Here is an 11288-nt window from a genome sequence, read left to right as displayed (position 1 = left end):
GAAAGTGTAGCTACACAACATAGAGTCTTAATTTTAGATCTTAGAATTAGACAATGCCGCAAAAGGGATATACATAGGATAGATCCTAGAATTAAGTGGTGGGCACTGAAAGGAGCTAAACAAGGAATGTTTGTAGAGCGGGTAGTTAAGGAAGTTGATTGGTGTCTCAAGGAGGATTCAGAATCTATGTGGAATAAGATAGCGGGTGGCATGAGAAAGGTGGCTAAGGAGGTATTGGGTGAGTCTAAAGGCGGTGCACCGCTAGGTAAGGATACATCGTGGTGGAACGAGGATGTCAAATTAGTTATTAAGGTTAAAAGAGAGTGTTATAGAAATCTAAGTAAAAGTCGTGATAATGAGAATTTGGAGAAGTATATGATAGCAAAGAAGGAAGCTAAAAAAGTAGTTTGGAATGCGAGAGATAAGGTATATAAGGAGGTTTATAACAAGTTGGATACCAAAGAGGGTGAGAAGGATATTTATAGGATTGCAAAAATGAGAGATAGGAAATCGAGGGATCTGGGTATGGTTAGATGTATCAAAGATGAAACGCAAAGGGTTTTAGTCAAAGATGAGGAGATTAAGGAGAGATGGAAAGATTATTTTGATAAGCTATTTAATGAAAGTCATGCTCAGGATCTTGGAGACTTTTCCATTCCTTTTCATGAGATGAATCGTGACTTCATGCGCAAGATTCAAAAGAAAGAAATTGTAGAGGCTTTGAAGAAAATAAAATCAAGAAGGGCAGTTGGCCCAGATGGTATACCTATCGAGGCTTGGAAATGCTTGGGAGAGAAAGGTTTAGAATGGTTGACAAATCTTTTTAACAAGATTTGGCGGACAAATAAGATGCCTAATGAGTGGAGGAAGAGTACTTTGGTGCCTCTATATAAGAATAAGGGTGATATACAAGATTGCACAAACTATCGTGGTATAAAACTCATGAGTCATACTATGAAACTTTGGGAGAGGGTGATTGAGTCTAGGTTGAGGAAGATTGTCATGATATCAATTTGGTTTTATGCCTGGAAGATCTACTATGGAAGCTATACATCTTCTTAGACAACTTATTGAGAGAAATAGAGAGAGGAACAAAGATTTGATATGGTTTTTATTGATTTGGAGAAGGCTTACGATAGAGTACCTAGGGACGTTCTCTGGTGGACAATGATGAAGAAAGGTGTTTTTCTCAAGTACATTAGTATAATTAAAGATATGTATGAAGGAGTAGTAACCAATGTCCGCACTTGTGGAGGGGTGACAACCAATTTTCCTATAACGGTTGGGTTACATCAAGGATCTGCTTTAAGCCCTTTCCTATTTGCTATAGTGATGGATGAGCTTACGAGATCAATTCAAGAAAATGTGCCGTGGTGTATGTTGTTTGCTGATGATATTGTTTTGATTGATGAGTCTAGAGCTGGGGTTAATGCTAAGTTAGAATTATGGAGACAGACATTGGAAGCAAGAGGTTTTAAGTTGAGTAAGAGTAAGACAGAATACATGGAATGTCGATTTAGTAAGCAACGAAATAGAGATGGGAGTGTAGTGAAGCTTGGTGAGCAAGAAATATCGGTGGATGATTCTTTCAAATATTTGGGATCTATCATTCAAAAGTATGGAGAAATTGATGGAGATGTAAATCATAGGATAAAGGTTGGGTGGATGAAATGGAAGAGTGCAACTGGAGTGTTGTGCGATCGTAGAATGCCATTGCGGTTGAAGGGAAAGTTTTATAGGACGACTATTAGGCTCGCTTTACTATATGGTACGGAATGTTGGGCTGCCAAGAGACATCATATTCAAAAAATGAGTGTAGCTGAGATGCGTATGCTGAGATGGATGTGTGGAAATACAATAAAAGATAAGATTCGGAACGAGGAGATACGTAAGAAGGTAGGCGTTGCACCCATTGAAAATAAGATGAGAGAGAATCGTTTACGATGGTTTAGACATATTCGACGAAGGCCTAATGATGCTCCAGTTAGAAGGATGGAGAAATGGGAAAATATATTAGTTAAAAGAGGTCGGGGTAGGCCTAGGAAGACATGGATGGAAGTGATAGCAAAGGATATGAATGCTTTGAACCTCACAGAGGACATGGCATTGGATAGAAATGAATGGAGGAGAAGGATTCATGTGGAAGACCCAGAATGATTTTCTTTGTTGGTTCATATCGCCGACCCCAATTGTTTTGGGATGAAGGCGTAGTAGTTGTTGTTGTTGTAATCCTTCAAAAAAAATCCTAGAAATCCATTTTCCATAGACCTAAGATCCTTTGAATGGCTATTTTTTCTTTTTGAATGCATTTTGAATGGTTATTAACATAAGCAATTTAGCACATGTAGCTTTGTAAAAAATGACACTATCATTTTTGTGTAACTGAAAATCCAATATAATATACAATAAGTTAGAAAAGATAATTAGTATCTTGAGAAAGTTTCCAGTTTCTTGATACCTGCCAAATGACAAAGAAAAGAATTTATAAGCGATACAACCAGCAGAAGGCAAACCAACATTTATTCGGATCTTTGTACATCCAAATACCTAATTTGAAAAACTTTTTGAAGTTAATGACAACTATCGCTGATATGAAGTTCATAATTTTCATTAGTATGGCATGCTACTGAAATACTGGGCTAAAGTCATAATTTATCCAACTTATCTATGGAAATAATAAATGGTTTAAAACTCTAGAATGCTCATCTGTATCAACAGAATACCCCATTAGCTTCTCATACTTGGTACACCAAGAACATCAGAATAATTTAGTGTTAACATGATACGTGAAACAATGCAAATGTCATGTTCAAAAGACCAAATATTACCTTTATTGACCCAACTACAGCTATTGGAAATGCTACCTATGCATGGGAAACACATTTCCTGGGGAAACAGTTCCCAAATTCCAAATTGCAGCATCTTGAAACATATTCACACAAAAAAATCCAACCAATAGGAAACGTTTCTTCTGTAAAAGAATAAAAGGATACCAGCTTCCCAACCTATGGAAATGAGAGTCCCCATGTAAGGGGTAAATGCAAGGTTGTAAGTAGCGTATTGTTACCCGTATTGGTCGGGCCAATAGTAACACCATATCGTATCGTAAACACATCATAAATTTTTAATAAAAATTTAGTAAAAATTCTAAAAAAATCATATCATATGAAATAAGGATGAATTGTACAAAATACAACAATAAAATCACCAATGAAGCATTTATGTCTCTGAGCTGCAAAAGACATAGTCAAACATCAACTATCTCACAAGAACAATGCGAAATATTAAATATCTTGCAATTAAGAACATGTCACAAGACTCATAATTTCATATTACATAAACAAAAATATTATAGCAATAATTGCACTCGATTTTCAATCGGTTTCCACTCATTAATTGATTGCTTCATTGCCATGTCGGATCATCTTATGCCATCTTTGTTGGAAGAGTGTGGAGCTTGATTTCTACCTTGATATAAATCATTAAATTTCGTGTATCCAACTTCACGGTAAGCTGGCGGGGGCAGCGCCCTCCCGAGGCAATTTTTTTTGGAGTAGCTTTGTAATTTTACTCATAATAAAGATTTTTTTATCTTAACCCACTTTCTTGAGTGAAAAATGGTGAAAATACATTTTTTTTACCTTAACTCACTTCTTTGGGTGAAACAAATGGTGGAAATGCACTTTTAATTGCCTCAAATGAAAAAGTTGGCCCTCAAAAGGTATTTAATAATTTTCAGCCTTTTTAAAGTGCATGTATGGTACACCGTGTATCGTACGGTACGCCGTGTATCGTACGGTACGCCGTGTATCGTACGGTACGCCGTGTATCGTACGGTACGCCGTGTATCGTACGGGTACGATACACACTCGTATTGCGATACAAGTGTGTATCGTATTGTGATACAAGTGTGTATCATATCGTAAACTTCAAAAGTAACAATATGTATCGTACGATACGGCACGGTGCAAACAACCTTGGGTAAATGTCGACATATATGATATGAATATTGTTTAACAACATATATTTGAGAAATACTTTCATGTTTTTTTACATTAGATTATATTTTAAAAGATTGTAGTACTTTAAGGAGGATATTTACTGTCATTTTAGTTTTGCCAAAAAACACATAAATAGCTGCAATATGTGTTTGCTTGCATTTAGTTGATCAGTGAATTAAAATATTTTATGACAAATTCTTATGTTGACTCTTTTTAGTCATCATGGATAATGATGAACATATAAAGATTATGTAAATTTATAATTTGTGCATGCACATTATTCTTATATGTGTAGTTCTGTTCATTATTACTGTTGTATATGTAAAATTGTTTCTGTAATGATATTGACTAGGAGTTAAAAACAAGATAAAGAAAACATTATAGGCCCATGTATTACACCATTATTATTTTAAACATTTGTGCTTCCAAAATGTTTCCCAATGGTTTCCTTGTTCTTTTACTAGCATCCCATTTCACATGAACCTAAAAGAGACTCGCTTCCTGCTTCGGTTTCCAATGGCATTTCCTGTTTTCCTTTCCATTCCTAACAACCTTCATCCCAACATTATAAGTTTCTGACGCTTCCAAGCGTAAAGGATTACAAAGTTGCAAATGTCATAGGACACGTTGCCTACTGATACAGAATTTGTTTAGAAGCCTTCTTATTTTCATGTGAAAAAATAGCTAATAATTTATGCTATTAACCTCTAATGGAAAGGCTTTGGTACGGATGTGCATATAGTGTTAATGAGTTGAAACTCATAAGTGCGAGTTGTTGTTTTGACTCAATCGAAACTGGATGTGTTCAGCATGGCCAATATATTAAGGATCAACTCTTGATCATGTTTTCTTGACAAAAAATTATAGTTTTTTAAGACATGAAGTTTTTGTGCATTTATGGCTGCCAGTTTTTGAGCTGCCCAAAAAATCTGTTTATACATGGAAAACCAGTTATCACAACACAGATCATGTTCTCTTCACAAAAATTATAAGTTTTTAAGCATGAATTTTTTGTGCATTTATGGCTGTCAATTTTCAAGTTGCCCAAACAATCTGCTCATACATGGAAATTTGGTTATCACAATACCAATCCCTACTAAACAGACCATGTATACCTGTAAGAGTAAATTCCATCAAAAAAAGAGCGAGTAATGAGATATTGCTCATTTCAATTGATTGATACTGTATGCACATCTACACCATGCTTTCGCAGCCTCTCATGTAGACCCTTATACTTGTTCCACATAAACATTTCTCTTTAGCAAATTTGGTATGCAACAGGTTATTCATGAGCTATGCCCTATGTCACCTGGCCCTATGTCGCCTGGGTACGGGTACGGAGGGTACAACACGGTAATTTAAAAAAATATGGGTACGGGGACACGACTCTCTCTCTCTCTCTCTCTCTCTCTCTCTCTCTCTCTATCTATCTATCTATCTATCTATCTATCTATCTATATATATATATATATAAATATATATATATATATATATATATATATATATATATATATTGTGTAGGTCCCATGCAAGATCCAAATAATAGTTTGTAGGTCCAATGCAGTTTTTAGTAAAAGAGGGAGAGATTTTAGTAAAAAAGGAGTTAGAGGGATGAAATTTTGAATAGAGGAGGAGGGTGTAGGTAAAAAGTTAATAAAGGATGGGGGGTGTCCGAAAATTTAAAAAATTAATAAAGAAAGGGCATGGTTTACGGTAGAAAGGAGAGTCTCCCACCGCCTCTCTCTCTCTCTCTCTCGTTTCCCCTCCCCAAACCCCTCTGCTTACCACCCCCCCCCCCCCCCTCTCTCTCATTTTCCCCTCCCCCAACCCCTCTAGCTTCTGGGAGCGAGACCAGGTTGAGAGAGAGAGAGAGTCGAGGGTTTTGGGAGGGGCGATTTTGCTTTTTTTTTCTTTTCTGAGGTAAAGAGTATGCATTAGACCCGACCCGGCATAGTGCTGCGTACCTGCACTATGCCCAGTACCAGTACCCGTGTCGACACGGGTACGGCAACCGATCTACCGTGTAGCGGTGTCATAGGCTATGCAAATGGGTGTAAGGGTGCAGCTATACCATCTGATCTGGTTGGATCGGACGACCACATCTTTACCCCTTCCTGCCCAATGCAAACCCCTCCTATGCCACAGGTCACAGCCCAACTCCCTTCTCCCTCTCCCTCCCCTTTTCTGCGTTGTGCTTCCGAGGACCACCACCTTGGAGGACCACGAGCACCATCATGCAAAGAAGGTGCAATGTACGGCAAATTGCACAAAAGGTGCAGAGGGAGGGATGAAACGGTTGGTGGTGGGTGGTGAAAGGGCAACATGGTTGGTGGTGCTTGCACTTAAGAACACAAAAAGGGCAGTGGGAACACAGAGAAGAGGGGAACGGCAATGGATAGGGTTTTGTTTTGCTGCCACGGAGGAAAAGAAAGAGGCAAGCAGCGGAGGGAGATTGGGTGACAAAGAGAAGGGAGGAAGAAAGGTGAGCAGAGGAGGGAGATTGGGTGAAGAAGGTGGTGGTGGTCCTCAGAAGGAAGGGAGGAAAGGAGGAGGAACCTCCACAGTGGTGGTGGTGGTGGTGGATCGAATGCTGGCGGTGTTTGGCAGTGCTTGTGCTCCATAGAGAAAGGGGAGTGAAAGAGAGAATTGGGCTTGGGTAGGACTAGGAGGTGTTTGCGATGGGAGGGAAGGGGAAAAAACGTGGCCGTCCGATCCAGCCAGATTGGACAGCCACTGTTGGTTCAACCAGCAAACATCACATATTCCAGTTTTCATATATATATATATATATATATATATATATATATATATATATATATATATATATATATATATATATATATATATATACAACCAGCAAACATCACAACCAGCAACCAGCAGTGTTTGTGTGTGTGTGTGGTACTGTCTACTATATGTACAATCTAGTTAAAAAATCATGTGCCAGTTGTATCCACTCAATCTGACCTCAGAGATGCGTTCAGCATAGTTTGTTTGCTAGGGATAGCATCATGGAACATATCTTTTTTTATGTAAAACTATGATTTGTCAGGCACTGTCAAGGTGCACCGTTGGAGCACCAAAGGAACCAGGAACACAGAAGAAAAGGGGAGGAAAAAGACTCGGTCTTGTTGACCAATCCAAAAAAATTGACAAAAAAGAGTCAGATGCACATCAACCACACCTAACCCTCATTTGACTGTTTCATGTTGCATCCAATGCCACTTTGGCCTTGTAGGAGTGTCCATGTGACAGTTTATCAGTTAAAGATATAGAAATGAATATTAGCAAATAAACAGTGGATCATATGTCAAAAATAAACGATACCTCTCTACTGTTTGAAACTTTCCAAACCTATTTGTTTTCATCCTTCAGAAAATGTTTAGGTCTTCTAATCAGGCTCATTACATGTTATCTTTCTCCAAAAGGTTTATTTGTTAACTATCATGGCATGGAGTAAAAATTCTCCTTTTTTGTCCCTTTCACTTCTACCATGTAGAAAATGTTCAAAAGACTATGTTTTATCAACAGTATGGGGTCCATTCTGGTCTATGCTGCAGTCTTTATAACTGCTCAAAAAGATCCAATAAATTGAGCACTTACATAAGTCTCCATTGGTTTTACATTTTTAGTTTCTTGGTTTTCTAGCAAGTAGAGAGCATGCACAGGATACAACTGGGTCACAATGCCAAAATGGTTATTTGATGGTTATTCTACCTATAACACTGACACCAGATATATTTCTGAATACTAACAGATGAATTAATCCTTCATCAATACCCTCAGGCTATGACAATATGTGTGGCTTATGAAGAATATCATCCATGTGATTCACCACGAAATTAGCTTCAACAAATTCAAATTACTAACAACACAAGTAGTTATAGTACCACGCTCAATAGTTTAGTGATTGCACTGCTACTTTCTTACTCTAAAATTTACTCTAGAGTCTACACCATAGTTCAGCGACATGATTAGATGATAATTCAAATATAGGATAGTTTTTTAGATAGTGTTTAATACCAAAAGAGCATCACCAAAATTTGAACTTGTGTGTATCAATCTTGTTTAACTGATACCGTTGCACTCATGACTGCAATAAATTAGAAAATATATAACTGCTATAGATTACAAATCATTCAAAATGCACAAAATGCAATGAATAACGTCACACCATTTCACTATTATCATCCATCAATATTATCTAGCAGGAGTGACATTTCATACCTTTCTGACAGTAAAGATTCTAGGGGCAATAAACTTGCTCGAACATGGTCGCAAAGAATCAGATGTTTGCTCTCAGGTACTAATGTACTATATAATCCCTGTTTACAAATCTTTGAAATAACCTAAAGAACAGATTCAACAGAAAGACCTGCAGAAAAGGCAAAGACATAAGTAACAGAGCATCTTCAGGCAACACCAAGGCATCAAGATATCCACAATATGCAGCCCTTATTGTGCATGTTACAGAGAGTATCAGTAAACTGCATGCATGAACTTTACACTGCAAAGCCGCAGAGATGCATTCATGAAGGAACTGCTCCCAAACATAACAAGCACAATCAGGGAAGGTTATTCACCTTACGCAAACGCAAAAATATATCCCAAACCATGAACAAATGTCTACCTGGACATTTCATGCTTCATTCTTGTCATTTGGCGGTAAGTGCTATAGCATGCGTTTTATATTTAATTCTGTTTGATCGCAGTTCACCAGAGCATCTAATTCCTGAATATGATCTTACCCAGACAAACCAATATTTTAGCACCACGCCTTCAAAAAAGGTAATTGACATTCAAATCCCACAATTCACATATCAATACAGAACATGAGAAACTAACCGAGACAAACGAACAAAGAAGCTATATGTTATTTTGATTCAAGAATGAAATAGTCCATATTGTTTCTTTATATGACAGACATTATACGGAAATAGCATGTAAACAGATAATTTAAAATGAAAATACTAAAGACCCATCTCCTCTTTACTAACTGATCAAGAAATGAGATGAAGAGCAATCGAGCAAGCATCAGTAACGATCAAACAATTCGATCAGCGTCTACTGAAATTCACTTCTTTATCTTGCAGTTTTTCTTCTGGCCCCAAACCTCGACTCTGCCAATGGGACAACCACACTTTGACCGGAAGATAAGAACCGCTCTACCATTGGGAGGAGCCAACTTCCTGAGATCTTCTTCCAAATCCTTGTTTTTCTCCCCCAACTCAATCAGCCCTCTACCACCAAAATCATCTTTTGACGAGGCCTGAGAATTCTTTATGCACTCTTCAGGCTCGAGCTGGAGATCGAATTCAGCAGATTTACGCAGGCCTCGGCAGTTCGGATTGTCGCATTTCCTGGTCATATATCGAATGATCTCCCAAAGAGAAATGGAAACCAAAAGCGAGGATGCAATCACCGATGCGTAAATGGATGGGGCTTGACGAACTTCTTCAACGACGATCGAGACGGCGGCATGAACAACCTGGGAGACTCCATGGTAGAAAAATCTAAGATAAGGGAGGACCAGGAAGCCAATAGCACCAAGAACGAGGATCAAGATTATGACATCGACGGCAACGGCATGCGATCCATCGCATAGGGAATGAAACGATGAATTCGATGAATTGGGGTGTTGGTGTTTCTTGTTTCTGTGATTGCTTTGATGATTCTTGTGATTACCCAATTGATGACAATATGTTTGGGCGACAGAATAAGCCATGTTGGTTCCAACAATAAGCAGATAGGAACTACGGAACTGTATCAACAAACCATGCCAAACGAAGAACCATCAATTGAAACCAAACATTCAGAAAACCCAAAGGGATTGAAGAATTATAGAAGCCACCTGAATGATAAGAGATGAATCTTGGTGAATTGGCTACTCTTCTGCTTATTGTAGAATTCTTAAGCAAAACCTAGATGGTAATTGGGGATTTAACAAAACAAAAAACAAAAAGAAAGGCGATCCTTCACCTTTCCAAAGAATAGATAAAAGAGAAAAGGGAGAGCGCTTGCTGCCGTCCGAAGGAATCCCCTCTTCAGAAGAAGGCCAATTAGGAGAAAGTCTCCTTAAGATTTATAATTATTTATAGGCCGAAGAGGAATAGTAAGAGGAGGAAAAATCTTGCACGCATCCACGATCGCATCCCACTCATGACATGGAAAGAATCACCACCATGGAATTCTCCTTATATTCAAAGTCAACAAACATGTAGTCCATGTCTGCTGCCCAATCCATGGACCGGGTTGAGGGAATAACTCAAAAAAGTTGGCCAAGTCGGTTGGTTCACTCTTTCTATCTCTTAGCTAAAGTTTACTCTGTTAATTTACCCTTCATAGATGTGATGTTGGGTGTGTTGATAGGTTCGGTTTGCTTGTGGCTGTGTATCCACCCAATCTGAAGATGCTCAATCAGGTCCTTGGTTTGAGCCCCTACACGTTCCAATTAGCTAATTTGTAAGATCCATATCCTAACTCGAGTCCCAACACCATAAATCCAACATGGTCATTTGTGCAAATAAGTAGGTTGGGGTGTCTCCATTCCAAGTAGGGATGCAAAAAGGATCGGACCCAGTATACCATATTTATGATTTTAATTTGGCAGTTCTGACCCCATTTGGATCTGACTTTTTTATTCATTTAGCTGATCCGAATCCGAACCATTTTCATCCCTAATTCCAAGTCCAAACCTCCAAAGTAGAGATGAGGGTGTCCATGAAATCCAACATTTTTTTCTGAGACCAAGTTCCTAAAAACTAACCAAGTCCATGAATTCCAAAGTTACAATAGAGAATCCTCATGAAAATGCAACATTTTTGGGTGGCCAAGTTCCTGAAAAAAACATTGTCTATGATAGGGATGATAGATTCCATGAGCTTGGTCATGTTTCAACTGATGCAATATGCAAAGAAATAAATGGATTATTTTTGCACCTAAACTTCTTGGATACACTCTTTGTTTGGTTCATAAGAGGCCACCCCTTTGTTGTTGCATACTGATTTTGAAACCTTGAGGCTATGAAATATTACCTCTCTCGTTTTCTTTCTTTTCATTTATTTCTTTGTTTCGAGCCACTGGTTAATTAAGCATTACTGATCCAATCAGTTGATATTACCCGGCTGGCCTGAACAGACAAGAGGTAAGTAGACCTTTCCTTACTCTCTATATCAAAAAGCCTTTTGTCTTTAACATGCATTATACATTTAACCTATAAGGAGTACAGAAGGTCTAGATCCAGGTCAGGTGGTGAGGGGTGCTCGGATCCTCTACCCAAATAACAGT

At 38.2% G+C, this 11288-nt stretch overlaps 1 long non-coding RNA gene across 1 annotated transcript; it reads right to left on the bottom strand.

The window, feature by feature from the left end:
• Positions 1-2349: 2349 nt before the first annotated feature.
• LOC149847027 (uncharacterized) lies at positions 2350-10119 on the bottom strand. The gene is made up of 2 exons (XR_016430334.1): positions 8229-10119; positions 2350-2458 (listed from the first exon to the last, which is right to left on the bottom strand). It is a non-coding gene; the product is annotated as an uncharacterized LOC149847027 (long non-coding RNA).
• Positions 10120-11288: the final 1169 nt, after the last annotated feature.

This window comes from Nuphar pumila, chromosome 2, assembly GCF_984573655.1.
Source record: "Nuphar pumila chromosome 2, dmNupPumi1.hap1.1, whole genome shotgun sequence".
In the NCBI taxonomy this organism is placed as follows: domain Eukaryota; kingdom Viridiplantae; phylum Streptophyta; class Magnoliopsida; order Nymphaeales; family Nymphaeaceae; genus Nuphar; species Nuphar pumila.
This window is presented reverse-complemented; position numbering and strand designations above follow the sequence as displayed.